This window comes from Dasypus novemcinctus, chromosome 10, assembly GCF_030445035.2.
Source record: "Dasypus novemcinctus isolate mDasNov1 chromosome 10, mDasNov1.1.hap2, whole genome shotgun sequence".
NCBI lineage: Eukaryota > Metazoa > Chordata > Mammalia > Cingulata > Dasypodidae > Dasypus > Dasypus novemcinctus.
Genome location: NC_080682.1, coordinates 84,302,832 through 84,320,376, shown reverse-complemented (window position 1 = coordinate 84,320,376; position 17,545 = coordinate 84,302,832). Strand labels below are relative to the sequence as shown.

General features: G+C 38.8%; 1 protein-coding gene and 2 pseudogenes across 4 annotated transcripts in view; all 3 read right to left on the bottom strand.

Annotated features, from left to right (window-relative positions):
- Positions 1–17,545, bottom strand: part of SBF2 (SET binding factor 2) — a 685,940-nt gene that overhangs the window by 499,255 nt on the left and 169,140 nt on the right. The gene's annotated exons all lie outside the window — the stretch shown is intronic.
- LOC139439754 (serine/arginine-rich splicing factor 11 pseudogene) lies at positions 8,316–9,208 on the bottom strand (annotated as a pseudogene).
- LOC139439719 (serine/arginine-rich splicing factor 11 pseudogene) lies at positions 9,425–10,523 on the bottom strand (annotated as a pseudogene).

Here is a 17,545-nt window from a genome sequence, read left to right as displayed (position 1 = left end):
TGAAAAAGATGATTTCCAAAAACCTATAGCAAACCTCATTTTTAATGAATATACATTAAAATATTTCCTGTATAGAGTCAGACCCTAGAATATATGTTACCAGGGAATGGGTGAGAATAAAGAATGGGAAGTTAAGGATAAAAATACACAGGGTTCCTATATCAAATGGTTGAAATGTATTGGTAAGTGATGGTGGTAATGGTAGCACAACATTGTGAATGCAAATAACAACAACAAAATGTTTATCTCAATATGATTAAAAGTGGGGTTAGACTATATATATGGCGACTGAATAAAAAATTTTTTTAAATCCATGTAACTACACTACACAGTAAACCCCAAGTTAAACCATGGACTTTAATAATAGTACTACTATAAGAATGCAGTTTCTTCAATTATAACAAATGTTCCATACCAATTTACAAGGTGTTGGTGGTTAAGTGGTGGATGAGAATCCTGTATTTTGTGCATTACTTTCTGTAAACCCAGAACTTTTCTAATAAAAAAAAACACATAAAATTTTTTAAAATGAAAAAGTTTTAAAAACATTTCTTTTGCAATGTTACTCTCCTGTTCAAAAACCTATAATGCCTCCTTATTGTCTCCTAATTAAAATATAACTTTACACAAATTTCAAGATTCTCCATTATTTTGCTCCATATAATATTTTAATTCCCATTTTCTCTACTTCTACTCCCCTGAGATCTCTTCTTCAGTCAAGTCAGTCTCTTTAAGTAAGTACCCCACTGTCTTACAAACCTGCCTTGGTATGTTCAGTTCACAGGTCTTCTTTCCTAGTTAAAAAACACTATGCATCTTTCAGGCTCAATTCAAGTCCTAACCTACTTCATTTTGAACTCCTATTATACCCAGTGATACTATTATATAAGTTACCCAAATGGCACTTACCTATTTCTTTGTTTCTAAACTACTACTCTTTCCTAACTTAGATTTTAAGATAGTCTTGAGAATACAGAAAATATCATTCACCTTTCTCTCCTCTAGAGGAGAGAAACTATGTCAGAAAGGAAAGAGGGATTTTAAAGATAGACAGGAAACTAAATCTCAGAGAAATTAAATGAAGTGCCCACACCAAAGAGATAAACAGGTTGACAGTCGAAACCTAGTTTAGGGAAACGGACTTGGCCCAGTGGTGAGGGCGTCCGTCTACCACATGGGAGGTCCGCGGTTCAAACCCCGGGCCTCCTTGACCCGTGTGGAGCTGGCCCATGCGCAGTGCTGATGCGCTCAAGGAGTGCCCTGCCATGCAGGGGTGTCTCCCGCGTAGGGGAGCCCCACACGCAAGGAGTGCGCCCCGTAAGGAGAGCCACCCAGCGCGAAAGAAAGTACAGCCTGCCCAGGAATGGCGCTGCCGACAACAGAAGCGGACAAAGAAACAAGACGCAGCAAAGAGACACAGAGAATAGACAACCGGGGGAGAGGGGGGGGATTAAATAAATAAATAAATAAATCTTAAAAAGAAAGAAACCTAGTTTAGTGATCTTTTTCCTTTAACATAGTTTTGACATATGAAGTAAGGCGATAAATGAAATAAATGTATCAAACCCCAAGTTCAATTTTGTTTTTACACTTAATATACAAAGTAAAATCACAAACAGGGCTCATTATATACTTCTGCTTCTTGCATGTTAACCCACTGACATTATTCTTTGTCAATTAGACTCAAAGTATATGAATTTTGAAATAAAGTTCCAATACAAATTAGGTGTGATTATTGGGAGGTGGACACAGAGGAGAAAGATTGTGGGCTTGCTCACAGGGACAAAGTTATATTTGAAATTGGTAAAGCAGCCTTAAGAGTCTCACATTTTTTTTCTTCTGATTACACTTTTTTTTCCTATTATAACCATGCAATATGATTCCATTTGGGATTTCACATAAAGCTGGAATGCTGTATTCCCTAAAGAATGAAAAGTATCTCATTAATTAAAAAAAAAAAAAAAGGAATGTGATGCTTTTGGTCAACAGTGCTCTTTCTGGAATTCATGATAAATGAAAAGAATTTTGGCAGTTCTTACAATATCATTCTGCATCTCACAAGCAACGTGCAATTCCTCATGTCACTATGTCTTAGTTATTCACTGAAACAACTGATCTTATTACAAAACAAGTTAAAGAAACAAACAAAGCCTCCTTCAGTTCCTGCCTTGATTCATTATTAGAATTCACCTTTCCTTTCACCTCTCCCACAATCCCAAATATTGAATGTCAAATGTTAGTCTCATTGACAGACAGGACACTAGACAATTTAAACATGAGCAAAATTGAATTCAGCTATCCTTAGCCAATGACTGATGACTCTCTTCCTATTTGTACATTTTTTAAGTAATACTTATATCCTTCCCGGAAGTTCTTTTGGCATTCCAGATTACTCAAGTGAGTACAACAAAGGAAAAAAGGCAAAAAATCAAGTGTCAGACAGGACAAGAGTTAGAAGCATACCACACATATGTAGGTAAATCAGGTCAAATTCCCATTCACCAAGATACTAATCTTTATAAATGTATTCTTTTAAATATTATATAACAGCTTAAAGAAAGTTAATTATGGCTTGGAATCAAACCTTAAAATGTGATCAGATAGTACAATTTCTAACATATGTAAGGAGAAAGCATTTATAAGGCATTTGTTAAGGTCTGTAAAACAATGTTTAGTTGTACTATATGTCCTGTTTTTCTAATGTCATGTGATAAGTGGATATAAGGAACGTTAACATCAATGTTTCATTTCCCATTTTAGAAGAAAACTCGAATGTATCTGCTCCCCACCCTCCCCCCCAAAAAAAACCAGAGATGTTATAATTGAACAATTTGAAATTTATTTCTAAATTTTTTTTCCCTAGAGGAGTTTCAAAAACACAAGAGTCTCAGAAATTGCAAACATTTTTAAACCATTGCACATCTCCTCTATCTAACTTAACCAAAGTTCATTTAACAAATGATTATTGTCCTTTTTTCTACTGCTGATTACCTGCTGGAGCACAAACAAAAAAATAACATCTTCCTCAGTTAAAGTCACATCTGCAGGAAAAAGACAACTAAAAAAAGAACATCCTTCTGTTCCAAGTTAATATCCTGCCAGCTGATATTTTGCAATGCTCAGTTGCTAAACAATGTTTTAAAGAAATAGTTTTAAATTCTCATATATTTAATGTGGAAATTCCAGACTCACAAAATTAAAGTAGTTGTATTATAAATTAACATATTTTACAGAATACATCTGCACCTTTTTGAGTTCCTGAGTTGTTCTAAATTTTCTAAAACTAGATAATAACCAAAAATGTCTCAAGGTTCCTTACTCTTCTTGTTTTCTGCATCAAAGTTAGCATTTATGATTTTTCATGTGTAAATATTAGTAGCAATCACAAACTACAGAAAGGAGAAAGAATTTGGATATGTACCTATTAAAAAAATAGAGGTATAAGCAACAAGTAAAATTCTAGTTGAAATGCACTTTATCTTTCAAATAAGCCAGAAGTTTAGGCTAAATAAATGTTCATTTAATTACATGCATGTTACTTCAAAGTTAAAGGTAGATTTAAAAATTCCTACCCAAGTGATGCAGTTACTTTATATGCAATGGGTAAAAAAAAAAATTATAAGAACTTTATTTTATATGCTGATATTCATAAATTTCTTCAATTTTCAATTAAAGGGATTCTCAGATTTGAAGTCTGATGATGGATTAGTAAATTGTTTCCAAGTAAATTAGAGTTAAACAGTATCTGAGTCAAAGAATGTTTAATCTCCTGGAATGAAATTATTTACAAGATCAAGTAAAATCACCTATCTAGTAGCTAGCCTTACAAATCCTCATGCTCTTATATGTATTATTTTAGTGGTTCAGGTTCAGTATACTGTGAAATCATCTGGGAGGCTTTTTTTTTTTTTTTAATTTAAAGCCAGTGCCTCATTCCAAAACACATAAGCCAAAATCTCTTAGCAGTTAGGATTCAGTATTAATATTTTTTTAAAGATTTATTTATTTATTTCTCCCCCCTCCCTCCATTGTCTGCTCGCTGTGTCCATTTGCTGTGTGTTCTTCTGTGTTGGCTTATATTCTCGTTAGGTGGCTCAAGGAACCGATCCTGGGACCTTCCTGAGTGGGAGAGAGGAGATCATTCTCTTGTGCCACCTCAGCTCCCTGATCTGCTCTGTCTCTTATTCTCTTTTCTCTGTGTCTCTCTTTGTTGTGTCAACTTGCTGCATCAGCTCTCAGTGTGGGCTAGCACTCCTGTGTGGGGCAGCACTCCTGAGTTGGGAAGTCCTCTGCACAGGGCTGCACTCCGCGTGGGCCAGCTCGCCATATGGGCGTGCTTTCACCAGGAGGCCCTGGGCATCGAACCCTGGACCTCCTATATGGCAGACGGGAACCTAATTGCTTGAGCCTCATCCACTTTCCAGTATTAATGTTTTTTAAACACATTTCCCATGTGATTCTGATATATGACCAAGGTAGAGGACAATGGCTTTATTTGCATACCAATTTGCAGACTGAAGCTGGCAGAAGAAAGAATCAGTGAAGCTTAAGAGAAGACAATGGAAATCAGTCTGAGTAAAAAGAATGAAGAAAAATGAAAAGAGCCTGAGGAATCTGAACATCATCATCAATCACTTCTTCTCCCAGGAGAAAAGAGAAAGAGGCAGAAAGAATATTCAAGGAAACAGTGGCTGAAAACTTCCCAAAGTTAATGAAAGGCTTGATTATGTACACACATTCAAGATGATCAATGAACTCCAAACAGGACAAACCCAAATAGATCCACACCATGCCATAATATAGTCAAATTGAACAATGCTGAAGATAAAGGGAGAATTTTGAAGGCTGCAAGAGAGAAGCAGCATGTCACATACAAGGGAGCCTTGATAAGAATAAATGTTGATTTCTCACTGGAAACCACAGAGGCAAAAAGGCAGTGGGATGACATTAGGCTATAAAGGGACGATATCTACTAATATAACATAAGAGAGAGACCCAGTTTGAAGGGTTAAATAAGTTCTGAGCACAGAATGCAATGGTTGAATTAAGATTAAATAAAAGACAAAACTTCCAGGTAAGACCGGTTTGCTTCTTCCATTCTAACCTCAGAATGCTTCTTTCTTTGAACCCTTCCCAATCTCTCCTTTTCTATAGTGTATCATCTCTTTCTATCCAAGTCTGTTTTTTTAAGAAAAAAAGTTAATATGAATATGGGAAAGTTTCTGATTTCTTTTAGGTACATATGTACATTTACATACAAAGTTTTAACATTGTTTAGATAAGGAAAGATATTTTCACATGCTATGAAGGAATAGGAAAAACCTTAAGCTGCAGCTACAAGGCAAAAGAGGTATACAGAGGCTAATTACCTCACAAGCCAATTTAAACTTGAGTAATAGTTGGCCCCCTATTTCACATAAGGCTGACCATTTTTAGAAACAAAGACATCCAACACTGATATAATATGCTTTGGTACACACCAAGAATTTACTTGGAGACCTGTAGAAAAAACTGTATTTCTTATGTATTTTAGGGTATGGAACTAGAATACAAAACTAATTAATATTTGAATCATGAGGATTTTCCAACACCTCACATGTTCAACACCGTCGCAATACATGACATAAATCCTAAAATAGCCGAAGAGTATTTAGGCATCACAAATCTTTATTGAAAGGCACATCATTTTCCTCATTAGAGAATCCTGTCTCCGAGTTATTAGATATATTAGATACTGTCAATTTATGCAAAATGTAAGCAATATGAGCAAATTCTATCACGTGATTTTCTAATCTATAATCAATGCATTTTTATATTGGCAGCAAAGATAGAGTCATGGAAGTTACAAGTACAGTGGTCTAGATCAATCCTTCAAACCTATACACTTACATATTAAATGCAGGCTTTATTTTTTATGCATAGGAGAATTTGTAGTATGATCAGAGGTAGCCTTAGTCATCAAACACCCATTAAATTACATTAAAATGCATTCTTAGGAATGGCATAGCTACTCACACACACATATGCATACCCTCTACACATTTTCTTGTTTGTTTTTTGACAGCAGCTAGTCAAAACTTGACTCCTTTCATGAATCACCATATAAGCAGTTGACTACATTTGACTTTACCCCTCCCTCCTCAGTCTTACCACTCCAATCACCTGACTCAACTTTAGAAACTCCTTCCTACTTTAGCTACTGAAGGTGAAGATTGTATTTGGAAAGATATTGTGCAAAAGTAAAACAAGGTACCTCATTTTTTTTCCATTACAAAACATGGGGTATTTGCCTAACCCCAAGACTATCCAGATCATTTTCAGTGTTTTGCTATCAAGAAACACCAATGAACATCCTTGTTGCAAAAATTAGAATATCATCCACAATGTGTGAATATGCCTACAGACTCACCAACACTTAATTATATGTCTTTTATAATTTGGCCAATCTGATAGCCCAAACCTCATTAATAGTTATTTTAATTTGTACTTTAAAAACTATGACAGATTGGGGACAGCTTATCATGGTTACTGGCAATATATATTTTCCTTCAGTAAACTGAGTTTGTAATCCTTAACCATTTTTCTATTGGATTTTACTATTAATTTCTATGTGTGCTTTGAAAATAGCAACCTTTTTGTCTTTTAATCTGGTTTACAATGTCAAGTGGAGTTCCATCACGTTAAGAAAATTTATCCTAAACTTGGAAAATGAAGAGTTTAACACACCCTTTCAATGTTAAACAAGCCCACTAAAGGATTATTTAATCCTACAAGAGAATATACCTGTATTTGACTTTGCTATTTACCTTTTGATTAGAACCCAGACACTGTTAAGTTATATGTTAAATTCAGTATTCTGTCCTGAAGAAAACATAAACCCAAAGGTTTTAATTTTATAACTACAGAGAACATTAACAAGTTTTGTATCTAATCAGTCTTATTCTTATATTTGTTTTTACAATGCCTTCCCAGATGGATTATATAAATCTCTGTTCTTAGTCTCTGCCAAACCAGGACTGCTTTTCAGTCTTTTTTTCCCCCAAAAAAACTTGATAGTTTTGAAAAGTAATAGTCAGGTATTTTGTAGAATGCCCAGCCATTTGGATTTGTCTGATATATTCTCAAAAGCAGACTGGAATTATAGACTTGGGGGAAGGATACCACATAGGTGAGATGCCTTTCTGACCAAGTCATATCAGCAGGGTACATTCTACTAACATCATGACAGTGTTGGTAATGTTAATCTTTTTTTTTTTTTTTTTACAGGAACATGAACTTAAGTTTAAGGGTTTTATTATCAAAGTCTTGTAAAACAAATTCAGAAACTGTACATCAACATGGCACAGACTGTAGCCTGCTTTTGTTTTTACTGCACAAAACTTTGAAACTTTGTAGCTAAGGAAAGTTACATAACTACTTTGCATATAACATGGAATCACTGAGTACATAAGATTACTATCACAATAACAGTAACACAAATTTATTGGTTTTATACAAGTTGAGATCAAATAAAAATAAAAAGTACATTATCAAGTAGATTTGTCTTATTTTAAAAGCATACGAAGGCCAATTTAAAATGCACTACCTCCTTTTCCAACACTGAGCTTAAAACAAATTAAAAGAGTGGAAAATTGAAAATCAGGACAAGATAACTTTTGTTTAGAAATGAACTCAGGATAAGTAGATAAATTTTCACTGATGTTGTGGAATAATTTCAGGTAAAAAAAAAAAAACCTCCCAAACACTGTATGAAGAAGTATACAACTCTATTTCAAAATACGCTGCTCTTCACTCACTGCCAAAGATAATTTTATTTGACATCTTTTGGGTCTATAATTAGAAGCTAATTAGCCATCAAAAAAGGTTAGTGCATATCTAACCTTTCAAAGTTAAACAAAAGCCACAAGGCTTAAAGGATTATCTATTTCAAATGCTCATTTCCAGATGTAATTATAAGAATATTAATTTGTCATGTCAACAAACAAGATCATAAGTGCATCCATCATGCTGGAGGATTTTAATGACATTTAGGATATTCCTGCCACAATTAATATGCAATCAGTGCATTCCCTACATGGCTCTATTATGGCAATGAATCAAAATTCTAGACATACTATAGTGAACTTACTTAATAAAGGAGATCATACAACATAAACAATCCATGCCTGCTATAGATGCATGCAGCTTTTCATTTTTGTTATGCAGCAGCACCAGCATAGTAAAACTGCTGGGTTACTCAATCAAATTTCACCAAGACAAGAACGGATTACCCATGTACCATTTTCTAAAAGCTTTTGATGTAAATAATATCAATATCAGAAGTTTTATAACCATTTATAACTCAAAGCTGTATACATCTAGGTTTGAGATGAACAAATACAGCATTAAGAAATCACACAAAGAAATGATACTGATGCACATATACAGTTGGATTCCTCGTAAAGGCAATATTCAGTCACTCATATCCATGGTCTTCTTCATGATGATTATCTCCATTCACTTTGGATTCTCTTAGTGAATCAACAGTTCCCTTTTCCACAGAACATTCCTTTGTTTTAGGGGAACCTGCTTCTGTTTGTTTCTTCTCTTCTTTTTTCTCTTTCTTGCTATCATACTCCTCTTCCTCTTCATCATAATCCCGTGTAACCTGTTTTACATCTTTATCACTCTCTGATTTTCTTTTCAGATCCTTTTCCTTTTCTTTACTCTTCTTCTTACTTGTTGATCATTCTCTTTCATTTCTGCTTCTTTCCGTCTTCATCTTTCTTTTCCTTTTTATATCTCCTAGGAGATGGTGTGTGAGACAATTTTCTTTTAGGAGACCTGGGTTTTTTGGAGATCTTGTTCCACTACTGCTTCTTCTTCGTCATCTTTCTCTGCTTGCACTTCTAGAATATTTGGCTGTGCTATAACTTTTTGGTGGTGTTTTGAAACATTTGTTTTCTTTGTCTTCTTTCTTCTGTCTCTGGCTTTTGATGTGCTTCTTGACTTTCTACTTCTTTCTCTGGAATGAGATCTTCTCTTCTTGGACTTTCGGATCATCACCTACTCCTTGATTTAGAATGTGATCTCCTTTTTTTATTTTTTTTTTACTTTATTTTTTTGGTCTTTATTTATTTTTTTAATATTACATTTAAAAAAATGAGGTTCCCATATACTCCCCCCCCTTCACCGCACTTCGCCCCCCCATAACAACCTCCTCAATCATCATGAGACATTCACCACACCTGGTGAATACATCTCTGAGCACAGCTGCACCCCATGGTCAATGGTCCACATCATAGCCCACACTCTTCACAGTCCACCCAGTGGGCCATGGGAGGACACACAATGTCGAGTAACTGTCCCTGCAGCACCACCCAGGACAATCCCAAGTCCTGAAAATGCCCCCACATCACACCTCCTCCTCCCACCCCCCACACCCAGCAGCTACCATGGCCACCCTCTCCATACCAATGCCACATCCTCTTCGATTACTAATTACAATAGTTCATAAACAGACTATCAGTAAGTCCACTCTAATCCATACTCTATTCCTCCATCCTGTGGACCTTAGAACGGTTGTGTCGATTTCCTTCTTTATCTGCTTCTTGATCGCCTGTGTCTAGAAGATGAGGGAGTCCTCTTCTACCTGGAATGTGATCTTGACTTTCCCTTTGTTTTTCTTCCTTCTCATCTGGTTCCATAGCAGCAGAAATTAGGGACTGTGCTTCTCCTACTCTTTTCATGGCTTCCTCTATTTCTTTGCTAGAGGTATCTGATTTCAGACTTGGTGAAACAAGACCAGCAGCTACATGATTCAACGTGGAATCAACAGTACTCATAAGCTTCAGCAACTGATCTGCAGCAAGCAACTGATCTGAGAGTTTAAGTTTGCTCCAGGAAGCCCAAGGGCAGCAAGGGCAGGATCAAGAGTAGGAGCTCCCAAAGCAGTCGATGGAACAACCCCAATCTGAGTAAGTGGGTTGGGTGTAGGGAGGAGTCCACCACCAGGCAGAAGACCTGCCACTGCATTAGCTGGTGCCAAGAGAAACAAAGCCTTAGTTGCATCAGGAATAATTCTTTCTGCATATGGTACGACTATCAAAGCTCTGTCAACGAATACAGTGTTTGTCAGACGCTGTGCCACAACTGCTGAGTGTGTATTATGGAACTTAAGAAAGCAGACATATGATGAGACCGGCAAAGGTGAATCATACGGTCGGAAGAGGTGCAATTTGTTGATCTTGCCTAGGAAACTGAAGAGAGTCTGCATCTGCTCAGAACTAGGGCTCAGGAGACGTGAGTTACCTGGATTCCCTCAGTGCCGCTGCCTCTGTCGCTGCTGGCTCTGCCACCCGCCCACCGCTGGGGCCCGGGTCCGCAGTGCCGGAGACGACGGCAGTGTTGCTCATGGCGCTGCTCGTGTTCGTACTTTTTTTTTTTTTTTTTAATTTTCAATTTTACATTTAATTTAAAGTTTTGGTGAATACATACATAACACTTATAGTATTAATATAATTACATTTTAATTTAATATTTTATATTGTTACTGTTAATAGAAAAAATTACATGCAAAATACTGATATAGCAGTGTATTTGTTTAAATGAAGGTGAAAAAAATGAATATTACAGAGTAAATAAAAGAAAATGAGTGTTTTATAAGTAATCTAAACTTCACTACCCATCAAGAGAACAACTTTTTTTTTCAAATTCTACTCAATTTATTCATTTTTTAAAAAGATATTACATTAAAAAAATACGAGGTCCCCATTTGCCCCCACCGCCCCCGCCCCACCACTCCCCCCCCAATAACACTCTCCCAATAACATCATCATGTCACATCCATTGCGTCTGGTGAGTATATCTCCAGGCGTCGCTGCACCCCATGTCCCGTGTTCCACACCATAGCCCACACTTTCCCACGTTCCATCCAGTGGGCCATGGGAGGACATACAACATCCAGCAATTGTCCCTGGGGCACCACCCAGGACAACTCCGTCCCGAGAATGCCTCCACATCTCTTCTCTTCCTCCCCTTCCCCGCACCCAGCAGCCACCATGGCCACTTTTTCCACATCAATGCCACATTTTCTCGATTATTAACCACAATAGATCATGAATAGAATATCATTAAGTCCACTCTAATCCTTACTGTATTACTTCTTCCTGTGGACCTTGGCTTGGTTGTGTCCATTCCACATCTATGTCAAGAGGGGGTTTAGATTCCACATGGATATTGGATGCAATCCTCCTGCTTTCAGTTGTAGGCACTCTAGGCTCCATGGTGTGGTGGTTGACATTCTTTTTTTTTTTTTCCAGAGTGAAAATGTGTTTTAATGGTCTCGGGGACCCCAAGGACGACCATGGGGTTGTCACACGAAGTAGGCAGCCAGGGCTGACATCTTGTCCTTGGGCCGCCGGGGGCTGGGCTTGCCCAGGGGCCGCCGACCCCGGCCCCGGCCCCGGCCCTGCCGGCACCCCGGGCTGCCGCGGTGCATGGGGTGGCAGGCGGCCGCGTGCTTCAGCTCTACCAGCTCCTGGAAGACGGGGTCGCAGAAGACGCAGCCCGTGTGCTGCGTCTCGTCGCCAGGCAGTGGGGACTTGGCCTTGTTGAAGTCCACGTCGAGCAGGGCGGCCTCGCAGATGGCGCAGGTGTCGGCGGACACGCGCACGCGGTGGGCGTTCTCGAAGCAGTGCGCCACCACGTTGCACCGGTTGCAGGCCACCTTCCACTTGGGGCCCGAGGTGGGGTCAGCACCAGCACGCCGCTCTCGCACTCCACGCACTGGCCGATGCCCAGCATGTTCAGCGAGTGCTGGCAGGTGAAGTGCGTGCACTCGTTGCAGCCCATGCCTTTCTTCATGTCTCTGAAAGGCGGGTGGTTGTAGCAGTAGGGGCACAGCGGGTAGCTCTTGCCCCGCGAGCCTGAGGACCACAGGACCAGCTCGAAGTCGTCCAGGGGGCACCGGAGCTCCTTGTAGAGCTTGATGGTGCCGTTCTGGGGCAGCGTGTAGGTCTCATCGCAGTGGGAGCAGTGCAGGCAGCTCGGCTTGGCCTGGATATACTTCATGAACCGGAGGCACTTCCCACACTGGGACAGGGGCTTGCCCGTGGCTGCCAGTGGCGAAAAAGACACCTCCATCAACTCGTCCATGCCAGCGATGGAGTCGACAAAGTAGTGGAACTTCCTCTTGAAGATGTCCAGGGTGTGCCCCAGGACCTGCTGGTAGTTGGCCTTGCCCTGGGCGATCAGGTTCAGCTGCTTCTCAACGGCGCTGAGTGTTCCCCCTCCCCTTGAGCGCAGAGTGTAGGAGCTAAAGTCTGTTGAGGTTCAGGGCCTAGCTATCATATTGTCAGTTCAGAGATTCAGATCCCCTAGATATAACTTAAACCCCAGCACCAACTGCAATTCCAGTAAAGTAGTAGGAAAGGCTTGTGAAAAGAGATCACATCTGAGTCCAGCGCCATCACGCAGAAACACCAACTCCAAAGATGGGCCAACTAACATGGCAGTGAACTCCACCTGCCATGACCATAAAACCTGTGGGTCTCTTTAGCCCTCAAAAGGACCAATACCTGGGGTTGTATCTACTTTATCTGTCTCTGAGACTCTGCTCAGGTGTGCATAAGGGCAATCCTTCTGACAACCTCCAGACTCGTTTTTAGAGACTCATAGCCATATAAATTCATTTGTCCTTTCCATTTCCCCCTTAATTTAGGTCAAGCAGCATTTTTAACTCCTGTTATTATATGTAGACAGGGATATTCTACTGGTCCGTGTTGAACCTTTAATTCAAGGTCATTTTCTAGTTACGTCATCAGTTGGTACTTGGTAGTGATCCCTCGGTGCCAGAGAGGCTCATCCCCGGGTGTCATGCCGCACGCTGGGGGGAAGGCAGTGCATTTACATGCTGAGTTTGGCTTCGAGACTGGCCACATTTGAGTAACATGGAGGCTGTCAGGAGGGAACTCTTAGGCACAGTGCTGCTCTAGGCCTTGTTCTTATTTCAGGTGTATAGGCTCAGAAGCATAGTCATTAGTATCAGGGACTCACTGTTGGACCCTCATTCCTTCCTGGTCCTTGCCGTTGCACCCAGGGGACTGCCGCTGCTCCCGTAGGGACCACGACAGAGTGCCCCCCTCCCTCCCCCCCGCCGCGGTCAGGAACCCAGTATCCCCCCCAGGTGTTGTTTTTAATTGTTTCCACTATGAGTATATCCAAACATTTCCATGCACCCTGGATACATGCCCTGTATAACTCCCTGTCAACCATATGTCCCCTGTCAATAACATCCCATACCAGTATTCCTCCGCTACCATTGTTGAACCACTCTGTGATCCAAAACGTCCTGAAAAGTGAAGCCCAATATAATGCCAGGTTCCCTTAATAGTAAAATGGAATACAGCAGTGAGTTTAAAGGTTAGATATAGAATACATATTGATTTGAAAAAATTCTACATCCTATCTTTTTCTTTTCTTTTTTCCTAATTATTGAGCTTCTCTTCACAAGAGCCATAGATCACAGTAATTCATATATACAATATACAGTACTCCCACATATCCAATATAAACCCTTTTCCCTTCCACAGCAATAATCTTTTAACTTATTCATATCATATTTACTGAAACTGATGTACAGATATTGAGACAATAGCTTTCAAACAAGGTAACATTTATGTTTACATTGTGGTTTATACTTTAGGCTATACAGTTTTCTAAATTTTTAGTTATCCTATGTTTTACATTATGGTTTATGTTATTAGTCTGCCATCCCCTATATGTTTTTGGTGTAATATTACATGTTTTATATCCATCCTTGTGTACTCTTGTGAAACACTTCCATTGCCCTCGCAATTACATTGGTTCCATCTATTCAATATCTATTTCCCCCTCCCCTTGGGGCCCACAGTGACAGTCAATCTTCATTTCTTGAGGAGCCATGTTCAGAGATACTTGCAACAGTGCTGACGGCTTGACTTGCTCAACAGCCCTAATGCCCTGGGAGCCACCATTTCTCTTGAGAGATACAGTTCCCTCTATTTGATGGCATTAGTCTTCCCCAGGATGTGGGTCCACCTTCACTCTCATTATATAGGTCTCTACCCAATGGTATAACCCACTCTGGCAAAATGAGCATTCACATATTCCCTAGGAGTCTGTCCTACATCAGATTATCCCCTTTAAGTATCTTAAACAGGTAACTTTCCTAATTATATTTTGAAAAGGTTTTCTCAGCATCATACTCTCAACCAACACCTGACAATCTCCTATGTTCGTATGTTGCCCCACCCTCCCCCCAATTTCTTGGGCAATATTACCCATCCGCCCATCCCTAGCCCCCCTCAAGCCCGCAAAGCCCCACCCAAAGGTAACCTTATGCCCCCATTTTATCCCTTCCTTATACACATACTTACCTCCTAGGATTTATTTTTTATTTATTTCTCTCCCCTCCAGCCCCTACCCCCCCCCCAACCCAGTTGTCTGTTCTCTGTGTCCACTGGCTGGGTATTCTTCTGTGTCTACTTGGATTCTTGTCAGTGGCACCATGTATATGTGTCTCTTTTTGTTGTGTCATCTTGCTGCGTCAGCTTTCTGTGTGTGCAGCGCCACTCCTGGGCAGGCTGTGCTTTTTTCGCATGGGGCGGCTCTCCTTATGGGGCATACTCCTTGCACATGGCACTCCCCTATGCAGGGGACACTTCGGTGTGGCACAGCACTTCTTGCACTCAGCACTGCAAGTGGGCCAGCTCACCACACGAGTCAGGAGGCCCTGGGTTTGAACCCTGGACCTCCCATGTGGTAGGCAGATGCTCTATCAGTTGAGCCAAATCCACTTCTCTCTGGGTTCTCTACTGATCTATGTGTGTATCCCTCTGTTAATACTACTTAATATTGATTACTATAGCTATATAATGTCTTGAAATCAAGCAGAGTGACTTCTACCACTTTATTTTTTTAGTATTGTTTTAGCTATCCTATTTCCTTGACTTTTCCACACATATTTTAGAATAATCTTGTCCATATATAGAAAAAAAAAATCTTACTTGGATTTTGATAGAAATTGGGTTATATGTGGATATAAATTTGGGTAAAATTAACATCTTTACTATGTTGAGTCTTCCAATCCATGAACACAGTACTTCTCTCCATTTTTGAGACCATCTTTGTTTTTCACCAGTTTATATATTTTCAACCTACAAGTCCTGTATATATTTATTTAGATTTATCCCTAAGAATTTCATTTTTTTGAGTGTATGTAAATTGATTGTATTTTCATTTCAGTTTCACATGTTCATTGCTAACATACAGCATTGCAGTTGTTTTTCTATGTTGACCTTGTATCCTGTGAACATTCAGAACTCACTTATTACTTTTATGAGATTTTGTTTTTGTTTCTGTTTTGTAGGTTCCTTGGAATTTTCAACCTAGATCATCAAGTTATCTGCAAATCAGGACAGATTTATTTCTTCTTTTGCAATCTGTATGTCTTTTATTTCCTTGTTTTGCCTTATTATGCTGTCTAGAACTTCCAGTACTATATGAATAGCAGTGGTGAGACAAACATCCTTTCTGTCTTTCTGGTCTTATATGGAAAGCACTCAGTCCTTCACCATTAAGTATAATGGGTGTCTAAGTTTTTTGTAGATGTTCTTAATCAAGTTGAAGAAGCGCCCTTTATTCCTAGTTTTCTGAGAGTTTTTACCCTGAATGAGTGTTTAGTTTTGCCAAATGCTTTTTCTCCATTGATTGATATAGTCATGTGATATTTCTTCTTTATCCATTAATATGGTAGATCACATGGATTGATTTTCAAATACGGAAGCAGCCTTGCATCCCAATAAACTTCACTTGGTTATAGTATATTTATAGTATATAGTTCTCTTTGTATTATATTACTAAATTCTATTTTATAATATTTTCTAAAGATTTTGGCATCTGGTATTAATGAAAGATACCCATCTGAAATTTTCTCTTTTTTTGTACTATCTTTGTTCTGGTTTTAAGATCAGGGTAACAGTGGCTTCATAAAATGAATTGGGAAGTATTCTCTCTTCTTCTATTTACTGAAAACTTTATTATATACAAAGCACTGTGATAGGCCTGGCTTTCTGAGCACCCAAAAATAAATGAGGGAGCGGGTGTGGTTCAAGAAGTTGGGTGCCTGCCTCCCACATGAAAGGTCCCAGGTTTAGTTACCGGTACCTCTCAGAGAAGATGAATAAACACAGCAAACAGAAAGCCAGCATGAGCAATGAGTAGACAGATGAGGGAGCCATCCTGGGGCAGTTATAAATAAATTTTTTTTAATTAAAAAAAATTTTTTAATGAAACATATTGCAATTTCCCAGCAGCTTTTCTCTTGTGTCAGACCACTGTCATCAGATAGCACTTTGTGATGATGGAACTGTTCTATATCTGCACTGTCCAAGATGGTAGCCACTGAGTAAATGTGGCTATTGAGCACTTGACATGTGGCTAATAGAAATGAAGAAATGAATTTTTCATCTTATTTTTAAAATTAATTTTAATTTTATAACAACATGTGTCTAGTGGCTATTGTATAAGAGACTACAGCATCAGATTGGGTTTCTTGCATTCATTTACTCTACCTTCCTGTTTTAAAGTTGTTCACAATCTGTCTGAATTTAAAGCAAATAAAACGGATGTGAATGAGACACCTGATTTCAAATTAGACTGTGCTTCAGATTTTACTTTTTATTTTCTATCATGTGGACTAAAATTATTACTATACATAAGTCTTGTCCAGTCTTGGCTATTTGTTTCAATTTTTTTTAAATGTAGAAACATATACAACACAAACTTTCCCATCTAAACTATTCCCAAGCCTACCAAACAGTGGGATTAATCACATTCACGATGTCACACTGCCCTTTCTACCATCCATTATCAGAACTTCCCCTTCACCCCAAACAGAAACCCTATACCCATTATGCATTAACTCCATATTCCCCTTGCCTCTGCCCCTGGTAACCTGTACTCTACTTTCTGTCTCTATGAGTTTGCATATTCTAGTTATTTCATATAAATGGAATCATACAGTATCTGTCCCTTTATAATTGACTTATTTCACAAAACATGATATCTTTAAGATTTATCTACGTAGTAGCATATATCAGAATTTTATTCCTTTTAAGGCTGTGTAATATTCTACTGTATGTATATACCAATTTTGTTTATCCATCCATCTACTGATGCTTTACTTAATTTTTCTCAAAAGGAAGGGGGTAATAGTCTTCCTGTCTTCACTCTAAAAATATGGCTAATCTTGCCTAAGTGGAGTTATTATTTATTATTATTTTCACTGCTTTCCCTGCCTAGGAAGAATGAACAGAAATGTTAGCACCTACTGGATAGATCGTTTGTCTCCCACCAATCTACCCAGACTAGCAGAAGTGCCAGTAAGCTAGGATGAAGATGTTGTCTCACATACTCAGAGGGACATTCTGAGGTTTGGCTTCCATATATAAGTGATGTTTAAACAAGTATAAGAGGCTAAACCTATATTTCACATAACTTTCTTTTTTTTAAGATTTATTTTATT